The sequence below is a fragment of the Sciurus carolinensis genome, chromosome 5 (assembly GCF_902686445.1).
Source record: "Sciurus carolinensis chromosome 5, mSciCar1.2, whole genome shotgun sequence".
Lineage (NCBI taxonomy): Eukaryota > Metazoa > Chordata > Mammalia > Rodentia > Sciuridae > Sciurus > Sciurus carolinensis.
In genome coordinates this window covers 77,780,945-77,791,769 of record NC_062217.1, presented here as the reverse complement: position 1 = coordinate 77,791,769, position 10,825 = coordinate 77,780,945, and the positions used below count along the sequence as shown (strand labels likewise).

The following is a 10,825-nucleotide window of genomic DNA, read 5'->3' as shown; positions in this document are numbered from 1 at the left end:
CCTGTATATTCTTTTTTTTTTCTTATAAACTGCATTTATTGTACAGAGTACTCTGGAGGAAGAAAAATATGTACAGCTATTTGTTTTCATTAATACATCTATTCTGTCCTGCAATACTGGAAAGGCGGAATGTGTCTGGCACAAAAAATAACCCCTAAAAGTTACAAATTAGAAAAACAACACTTTTAAAAAAAGATTTTTACTTTTCTGGTAGAAATATAAAAACTGTGGTTTATGGGGGTGGAGGGGATTAAACAAGTAAGAAGTCCAATTGTACAGGTGGCTTTAACACTTAAGTTCTGTCCCTTACGCCAACCAACTTGCCAACAGCAGTGTTTGAAACCTAAATATAAATAAATGGGCAGTGCCGCCCTCACAGCTGCACAGCTGTCAACTCACAGCTGTGCTGCGGGAGCCCCAGAGCAGCAGCAGCCCCTCCTGCACCTGCAGAGGGTTGCACGAGAGTGGCCCAGTGCTGCGGGCTGCACCTGAGTCCATGAACAGTACCAAACCGATTCACTGAAAAGCAAGTGGGTGGGGCAGGCTGGAGCGGTGGCAGCCACTACGTGGTCTTCCTGAATCCCTTCAGAATGGGGTAGATGTTCTCGAAGCTTCATAAATTTCTGCTCTGACTTTAGCACCTGTTAACACAACCTTCCCAGAAACAAAGATAAGGAGCACAATTCTGGGTTTGATCATTCTGTAGATTAATCCAGGAAATAGCTCTGGCTCATAACTGCTGAACTGCTGGTGGGTGAGCACGAGGCCTTCCAGCCTTAGGGGGGAACTTCACGTCACAGCTCCCCACCATGTTCTGGATCTTGAAATCCAAGAACTTCGCAGGGAAACCCAACTTCTGTACAACTCTGGCATACTTTCTTGCTGCTAGTCTGGACTGTTCTTCACTCTTGGCTCCTGTGCACACCATTTTCCCAGAGCTGAAAATGAGCACCGTGGTCCTCAGCTCCCGTATCCTCATGATTACAGCCGCAAACCGCTTGGGGTTATATTCGGCGTTTCGGGCACGAAGTGCAATAGTCTTAAGGTCAAGTTTACAACCAAGATTTACTGTGGATACTATATTTTGTAGCTGCGGCACGATCCCAGAGCTCTCGGAGGCTGGCGTGGCAGGAGTGATGGGGTCATGGGGGTCATTGGGGAGGGATACAGGGGCGTGGTGCCCGGCAAGGGTGCGGTGTAAGAGTCTGTGAGTGGAAGAGCTGCGGGGTCTGGCCGGAGGCCCCCTGTGCTGGCTGTTGTGGTGCTGACCGCTGCTGCTGCTGCTGCTGCTGCTGCTGCTATTGTTGCTGCTGCCGTTGCTGCTCTTCCAAAATAGACAAGCTGTTGGTGTTCTGAATAGGCTGGGGCGTCAGGCCTGTGCCATAAGGCATCATGGGACTAAAAATGGGGATCCCAGGTGTCATGGCACCCTTACACCGGGTGAAGGAAATAGACCAACCAAGAAGACACACTGTGGGACTTCACTTACGTGAGGCTCTAGAGCAGGTAGAACGGATCTTCAGCACTGAAGAGTAGATGGAGCAGCCACTGGGGCTGGGGGGAGGCCAAGCACTGGGCATACGGTGGCAGACTGTTGTTCTGATCCATGATGTTCACTTTCTTCAGCACTTGGTCTTTTCCTGGAGCATTCCCAGCACACTCTTAGCAACTTCCTTAATTCTCTAGGTTACTTTCACACACCAAGAACAGCAATGCTCCTGGAGTCACGGCAGAGACGCCGACGCACCCGCGAAAACGAAGTTCAGCCGCAGGCGGCCCAGGCGCCCGCCACGGCGACCCTGTTCGACCCCACCGAACTCCGGGCGTGCGGTGATAATCTGCATATTCTTTTTAGTTGTCTAAGTACCATTTGGACAGTGCCAGAAGCAATATTGATAAAATTACTTAATTCTGGAAACAGTTATAAAATTATGGTTGATTTTCAAAGCCTAAATAATACAAAGATCACATGAAGAATATTACATTTAATGAAGTGAACTGAGGTTGTAAATACATTAAAATCTTTCTTCTTAGTGTATAAATGTTTGTTTTTCTCAAAATAATTATCCCAGATTCACCTTATAAAGATCACTGAAATTTCAATATTTTCTAAGGTGGCATTAAACATCTGCCTGATTTACCAGAGTTCAAATAGTGTGCTCTTAGAATGCAAGTTCACATGTCAGATTGCAATGGTATTCTCAGAACTGACAGAAAATAACAGGAATGTTAGTTATGTCTCAGTTCACTTTCTTCTTGACTGCTCCAACTTTGCATTGCTCCTTGTCAGTATTTCCTGAGGAGTTAAATTCTAAAATTATCTAGTCTTTCTCTTGCATTGGAAAGCAGAAAATTGCAATTAGAGAAATGTGGAGGACTGGAACTGGTACAGACCATATAGATTACCCATATAACTGCAGAAAAAGGAGTCTAAAACAGGAAAACAAAGTAATTTCTCCAAAATCATGTAGCTGGGCTACATGGGGCTGTTTTCAAATTGCCTTTCACTTTAACTCACTCAGGAAATTAAGCACAGTGCTTATTCTTTCTCAACTCTTTTTTTTTTTTTTTTTGCTCACTTTTGTTAGTAATTAAAAATTCTAAAAAATTTACCCAGTTATACTTTGTTTTAACACTGATAATTTTAAAGTTTGTCCTGTCCAAAGTTTCCATGAACTCCATAGATTGGATGCTGAAAATAGGTAGGCTTTATAAGGTTCATAAATTTGTATGCCATGTTTGGTTTATCTGTCCATTTTCCTGTAGCATATGGATAAGATTGATAATACAGTCAAAGGGAAAAATGTCTTAATAAACTTAGCCTTTTCAGTGAAACAAAGCACATCTTTACATAAGAAATATCTTATACATAGTCAAATATACATAAAATAATACAAAAACAGCAGATTCTTCATGAACATACATGGAAAGATTATATATTTACACTGTAAATTGAGATATATTTTAGTTACTTGTTCAAATTTTTGATTATAAGTTTCCCATGTTTAAAAAAAACCTGTTTACATTAATCAGAGATTGCAGTACAAATTGCTTCTTAGCCAATCACGAAAACTGATTTGGCTGTTACCAACTGTTTATTTCCTTAGGCCTCTATGACAAATCAGCACAAACTTGGTTGATTAATATAACAGAAATATACTCTTTCATAATTCTTGATGCCAGAAGTCTAAAATCAGTTCTACTTAGCTAAAATCAAACTGCTCCCTGGAACTTTAAAGAAAGCACCAATTCTTTGAGGCTGCATCACTCTTTTCCCCCTGGCCCTGTGATCCTTACCTCTTCTCCATATATGTCAAATCACCCCCCATCTTTCTCTCTGAGGATATGTACAATTGCATTTAAGCAGAATCAGATAATTGTATTAACATCTGTTATGGTTTGGATATGAGGTGTCCCACAAAAGCGCATGTGTGAGACAGTGTGAGAAGGTTCCAAGGAAAAATGATTTGGTTGTAAGAGTCTTAACCCAATCAGTGATTTAATCCCCTGATAGGGCTTAAATGAGTGGTAACTGAAGTGGTAGGTGTGGCTGAAGGAGGTGGGAATTGGGGTGTGTCTTTGGGTATATATTTGTATCTGGCAAGTGGACTCTTTTTCTGCTTTCTGATCACTGTGTAAGCTGTTTCCCTCTGCCACACTCTTCCACCATGATGTCCTGTGTCACCTCAACCCCCAAGGATTGGAGTTTGTGTTCTATGGGCTAAGACCTCTGAAACAGAGCCCTCAATAAATTCTTCCACCTCTATAGTTGGGCTGGCTGGGTCTTTTAATCACAGCAGTGAAAAAGCTGACTAAAACAGTTTTTCCTTCTCAAAATCCTTAATTTAACATCCGTAAAGATTGATTTTTTTTTTTCGTAAAAAAATTACCTATGCAAGGTAATAGTTGAAGGTTCCAAGAACTACTTTTTGTGGAGTCATTATTAAACCTACCACATTAACCCTTTTTTAGTTATTCTTTACTTTCCCACCAAGAGTATCTTATAATTCACACATCATGAGGGCCACTCGTAGTTCTGCACATCATATTCTCACCCTTTGGTGCCTTTGTGCTGCTGCTTCTGCCTTCAGTGTTCTCCTCAAGACTCTGGAATACCTAATTACCTCAAATCCTCAAGGTGAACAATATTAAACAACAACAATCTACTGTTGCCCAGGCTATTTTAGGACTGATTCTATGGCTCTTGCTTCCTGGGCATATTCCTATCACAAACTTGTTTAACTCAGCATTTTTGCTGCTGTTATGATTTGTGTCCCCCAAAAGTTCATGTGTAAGACTCTGCAAAAAAAGTTTTAGAGAAGAAACAATTGGGTTATGAGAGCCTTAACCCAATCTGTGCATTATTCCCATTATGGAATTAACTGAGTAGTAACTGAAGGTGGGTAGTGTGACTGGAGGATGTGGTCCAGTTGGGTCGTGTCTTTGGGGTATAGATTTTGTATTTGTTGAGCAGTGCTCTCTGTGATTCCTGGTGTAATGTCTTGAGCTGCTGCCGTCTGCTACACTTTTCTCCCATGATGTTTGGCCTTACTTTAAGCCCTTGAGGAATGGAGCCTGCTGTCTATGGACTGAGACCTCTGAAACCATGAACTCTAAATAAACTTTTCCTCCTCTAAATTTGTTCTTGTCATATCTTTTAGTCACAGCACCAAAAAACCTGACTAGAACAGAAATTGGTACCAAGAAGTGAAGTCCTTGCTGGGACTAATTTGATCATATGATTAAGAATTTTTTGGAGTTTTTTGGGAGTGGTGGGAGGAATTTGAGATGCCTAGCAGTACAAGCTGGATATGCTTTAGATTGTTGTAAGTGGAATTTAATGGCCAATTCTAATGGGAGTTCAGAAGACCAGAATGGCAGTGGGACCATGGACAATGAAGACAGGGCTCAAGAGGCTTGAGAGAATGAGGATTTTTGGAATTTGGAGTACAGACCATTCATATTATGTTCTGGCTAAGAAGCAATCTTCATTTTGCCAATGCGCTGAGATTGTCTTTGAGACTGCTTTATTAAAGCAATTGACTTCTTAATCCAGAGAAAGAAATTTCTAGACAGTATAGCAATCAGGAGGTGGCATAGATATTGCTGGACAGTTTTAGCCAAACTTATTGTGAGAATCAGGAACAGAAAGCATAGCAGAAAGATTTTTAAAAACTGAACTTGAAAGGTGGAAGCAAAACTGGGGCTAAGGAAGTTGCAGTTGTTAGCACGACTAAAGAAATGCTGAAGACTTTGCCCAGGAACAATAAAAAAGATAACTTAAGAGCATCTCAGGCATTGGAAACATCATATCCATCTCAGACTCAAAGAAGTAAAAGTAAAAATTGTCTTGAGAAAAGACCAGAGGGGTATCTTTTTGCAAAAGGGTGCCTAGGAAGTTTTTTTCAACGTGCTTAGCCACCTAGACAATCTAAAGACTGCTGCAGCCAGGTGTAGGGAACATTCCTCAAGCTTATTTGACAGCAGTTGCTGAAACCATGGTTTAAATAAACCTAACAGTTGGATGGAGAAACTGAGGAAATGGTAAAGACTCACCATGGATTATAGGCCTTCGCAGTTACTGAGGCTGAGCTACGAGTTGAGGGGAAGCCTCGCTTAACAGGCATCATGGCAAGCAGTGATGTGAGTTCGTCCGTGCTGCCTCATCTTGTGCTCTGGGCTAAAGCTTGCCCTTCCCCCTGTCCTTTGTCTCAGACTTGTTGCCAGATAGAATCACTTAGGGATACTTGGTTTGTTTAATTAGTACGACGTATAGCTTACCTATATGTTGGTTCTGTTATGTTTTAACAAGCGTCTCAACCTGATTGGATAATATGCCTATATATGTCTTGTACAATCATAAGTAAAATTAGATCTGTGCCTTTCAAGCCTGGTCTCTGATGTCTGTATTTACTGGGAGACATCGTTGTCATTCACTCTCAGTGGACCCCTGTCCCAAATAACAACAGCCAGGGTACCTGGAGGCTTGGCTACTGCTCAAGATGGCAGTAGACCTTGGTGACAGCCATGTGGTGCTAGTTCTGTGGGATTGCAGTATGCTGAACTTAGGGTGTTATGAAGCCTTCCAACAAGATTTCAAAGGAAGGTCTGGGAGGCCCAGCAAATTGCAGCAGGATACGAGTACCTGAGAATACCCCCTGAGAGGGCGAAGTGAGTGAGGAAGAAGTCAAAGCTCCTGTAGAGACTCCTGAAATTAAGAAATTCCAGTACCATGGGACATCTGCCAAGGACGGTTGCGGTAATCAAGCTGAGGTAAGTCAACAGAAAGGCTACTTGGGCTGTAACCAACAAGGTTATAGAGGTAGATCTACATAAGCCCTTTGTAAAGAACATCACGATTCCATGTGCTCCAGACACCAGACACAGAGCTACTGGACTTGTTTGCCCAGCTGGATTTCTGTCTTGCTTTGGTCCTATCCCTTCTTTCTATACCCCTATTCTGAATGGAAATGTTTACTTCATACCTTTATATATTAGATACTTGTAAATCACTTTTTGATTTTTATAGGAGCTCATGATGTGAGCTTGCCCTGATTCTCAGAGGAGACATTGGACTTGAACATTTGGGCAATCTTGGAACTGGTGAGACTATGGGGACTCTTGGAAATAGACAAAATATATTTTTCACTGTTAGATGGTTATGAGATTTTGGGGGTTTGGAATGTTATGGTTTGGATATGATATGTCCCACAAAAGTTCATTTGTGAGACAATACAAAACAATGTTTAAAGGGGAAAAGATTAGGTTATGAAAACTTTAACACAATCAGTGAATTGATCCAATGATGGGATTTAAGTGAGAGTTAACTGAAGGTGGATAGGGTGTGGCTAGAGACGTGGGTCACTAGGGGTATGCCTTTGAGGCATATATTTTGTATCTGGTAAGTCAAGTCTCTCTCTCTCTCTCTCTCTCTCTCTCTCTCTCCCTATTTTCTGATCATCATGTGAGCTGCTTTCCTCCACATGACTCTTCTGCTATTATGTTTTGCCTCACCAGGAACCCCAAGAAATGGAGCCAGCTGTCTATGGACTAAGACCTCTGAAACTGTGAGCCCCTAAATAAACTTTTCCTCCTCTAAAATTGTTATTGTCAGGTCTCTTCATCACAGGAGTGAAAAAGTTGACTAAAATAGCTGCTGTGACCAAAAGACCTCCACAAATGTGTATCCTACATGTAACCCCAATGACCCACCTCCTTCAGCCACACCCCATCAGCCTATAGTCACCACTCAGTTAATCCTTATCAGGGGGTTAATTTACTGATTGGGCTAAGGATCTTATGACTCAATCATTTCACCTTTAAACCTTCTTGCATTGTCATACACATGAGCTTTTGGAGACACCTAATATCTAAACTATAACATTCCACCCCTGGCCCCCTAAGTTCATGACCATCTCACATTGCAAAATACATTTAGTCTATTTCAAAGAGTCCCTATAGTTTCAATAGTTGGAGGACTGCCCCAAAAAGTTGAAGTACAAAGTCTCCTCTGAAATTCAAGTCAGACTCTCAGCATGAGTCCAGGTAAAAATCAAAAGTAAGTTACATGCCTCCAATAAATAAAGGTACAGAGTAAACATTTCCATTCCACTGGGAGTAAATAGGGGCACAGAAAGAAAGGATGGGACCAAAGCAAGACCAAAATCTGACTGGGCAAACAAGTACTGTATTTCCATTTCTGGCGTCGGGAACACATGGCATCCTGATCTCTTCTCCAAAAGGCTTGTGTAGCTCCACTTCTACAGTCTTGCTGATTGTAGCTCACACATGGCCTCTCTATTGGCTTATCTCTGCTCAACTCCTGAAGCTTTTCTCAGCAGATGTCCCACGGTACTGGCATTTTTTAAACTCGGGGTCTCCCAGGCCTTCCTTTGAAAACTTGTTGAAAGTCTCCATGACCCCCACTACCTACAGCAGAACCAGCACCACATGGTTGGCACCAAGATATGTCACCATCATGTAATATCCAAGCCTCCAGGAACCACAGCCTCAGCAGTCTCCCAGTGTATTGGTGACTGGGCATATCGAAACAACTTTTTAGACTGCCTGTGCAAATAAAGTGCTGCACTGGTTTCTTCTGAAAGGAATAACTTTTATTTCCTTGAGTCTGAGATGGGTGTGGACTTGCCAATTCCTGAGATGCCCTTATGCCATCTTTCTTGTTTTCTCTGGGCAAGGTACTCAATAGTGTCTTTTGATGGCTATAATGTTTTTAACAAGCAATGCATTCCTTAGCCCCAGTTTTACTCACAAATGTATGGCCAAACTGCAAGTTTATACTCCTGAATATCACAATAAACATGTCTAAAAACTGCAACAATATCCATGCCACTACCTGAATATTATGCTACCTAGAAATTTCTTCCACTGGTTGAAGATCATTACCATTACCTTTAACTTCAACCTTACAGAAAGTCTTAGGACATGGGAAAAATGTAGACAACTTCTTGAACAGAATGTAACATGAATGGTCTCTTGTCCAATTTCCAATAAAGTCCTCTTTCTCAGAAACCTAATGAACCCTGTCTTTACAGTGCATAGTTCTGTCAGCATTCTGGTCTTCTATGTTCCCACCAGAATTGCCTACTAAGCTCCACCTACAACAATAAAACTTTTCCAGTGTATATTGCTAATCTTTCCAAAATTTCTCCCACAAATTCCAAAAAGATCCAAAAATTTCTGAACCACATGGTCAAGTTAGTTACAGCCACAAACCCACTTATTGGCACCAATTTCTGTTGTTGTCAGTCTTTTTAGGGCTGTGACCAAAAAAACCTAACAAGAACAATGAGGGGAGGAAAAGTTTATTTGGGGGCTCATGGTTTCAGAGGTCTCAGTCCATAGAGGGCAGGACCAACTTCTCTGGGTTTGAGGTGAGGCTAAATATTATGGTGGAAGAGTTTGGCAAAGGGAAGTGACTCAAGACATTACACTAGGAAGCAGAGAGACAGAGAGCTGTGCTCAAAAATTACAAAATATATACTCCAGAGGCATATATCTGGGGACTCACTTCCTCTAGTCACATCCACCAGCCTATGTTACCACTCAGTTAATCGCTATAAGGGGATTAATGCACTGATTGTGTTAAGACTCTCACAACTCAATCATTTCACCTCTAAGCCTTCTTGCATTTTTTCACCCATGGGTTTTGTGAGACACCTAATATCTAAACCATAACATTTTTTATTTCAGGTACTTACTTGTTATTTTTCTTTCTCAATTACAAAAATTATGTTTTTACTTTTTTTTTTTAATTTGGCAATTGTTTTATTACCTGATACACAGTAACACTTCAATATGTATTTATTGATGGTAGTATTTTGTGAATAGAAATAGCTTCTTTAGGAGGAATAGCAAGTCACCTTAAACAGTGTTCTCTCCCTTGGGAAATAGTCTGAATTGCAATTATACAGCTGGAATCCTGAAGATATTTATACAATTGGAATTGGATTTTCTGTTATTACAATGGATTTTAAGAACAAACCCATCTAAAATAGTAATGCATTTTGTAAAAAGAGTTTAAATATATCCTTTAGTATGGTTTCTAGCATTTACTAACTCATAACATAGGTATTAACTCCTTATTGAAATTTGCTTAATTTAAAATGAAATGTGTAAAGAGGAAAATGCATTTTACATATTTTTAAAACAGGAGTTTCTAAACATTTGTTAACATATCTAAAAGAAAAAAAACCCTCAGATTGCCACTCAACAATGTTTTTTGTTAAAAGATCATAGGATTGTTTGTATGTTTATTCAATTCAGCCAAGTAAAGGTGGTCTGAGCTAAGTATTATGCTGGAAAGTAGGACATAGAAAAGAGTGAGATGTTAACTCTGTTCAGAAGGAAATACTTAATATAAACAAAGCAGATTAAATGCTTTCACAATAAATAAGAGAGTTAAGTAAGTGACACAGAAGTAGAAATAAGGTATAGGGACATAGACTAGAAAGTAAAAATGTGTATGAATACATGTGTGCACCCATGATACACATGCTCACTCTTACCTCCACACACACTCCCCATGCCCAGGAAGCAAATGGCAGGAACTTATGCAAATCTGCAGAATGGATCATCTTTTGTGCCACAGGCAAAAAGACTGTGAATTAACTGCCCAGTTCAAGTCTGGAAAAAATGAGAGAGACAAAATCAGAAATAAGAACAAACAAAAATAAAAATGTTCCCAAAGTAAACAAAGAAACCACCATTAAATAAGGAGCAAGATGAGTACAGAGAGGATCATGTAGTCTGGATTATTCAAAGGAAAGGTTCTCAATTTGTCTAATATAAGAAATTGGCTTGAACAGAAACAGAAGTCTGTGTATCTCCCTTTTAATTTACCATCAATTGTAATACTAACTAATATTCATGGACTATCATTTAAAAATACCTGATATGTGAATTTACTGTGAAACTATACAACTAGTATAAGTTTATCAATGCTATCAAATAGAAACTACAACATTAATGGAGTAAAATTAAAATTTAAAATTTAACGCTAAAAGCTTGTTCTGTATTAAATTTAAGAGTATTTTAAGTTTAATTTTAAGAATATAGAAAATATATATTCTCAATCAAATAGAAATATATGGAATAACTTCAAGATTATTTTTGGATAGATCAATGTAACTAGTCCTTCAACATAATCACACTTGTGGTCAGTGATTCTTACTTGAATGCTAATTTTAATTGAATAATACTTGAGGTTAATTTTTATGTCAATACTTAACTCTGAATCAATGATAAATCAATGCAATAATTACTGAAACTTGAAAAAAATTGATTATACCCTTTGTTCATATTT

The 10,825-nt window shown here is 39.7% G+C and overlaps 1 pseudogene; it reads right to left on the bottom strand.

The window, feature by feature from the left end:
• Positions 1-562: 562 nt before the first annotated feature.
• Positions 563-1,608, bottom strand: LOC124985406 (TATA-box-binding protein-like; annotated as a pseudogene).
• Positions 1,609-10,825: the final 9,217 nt, after the last annotated feature.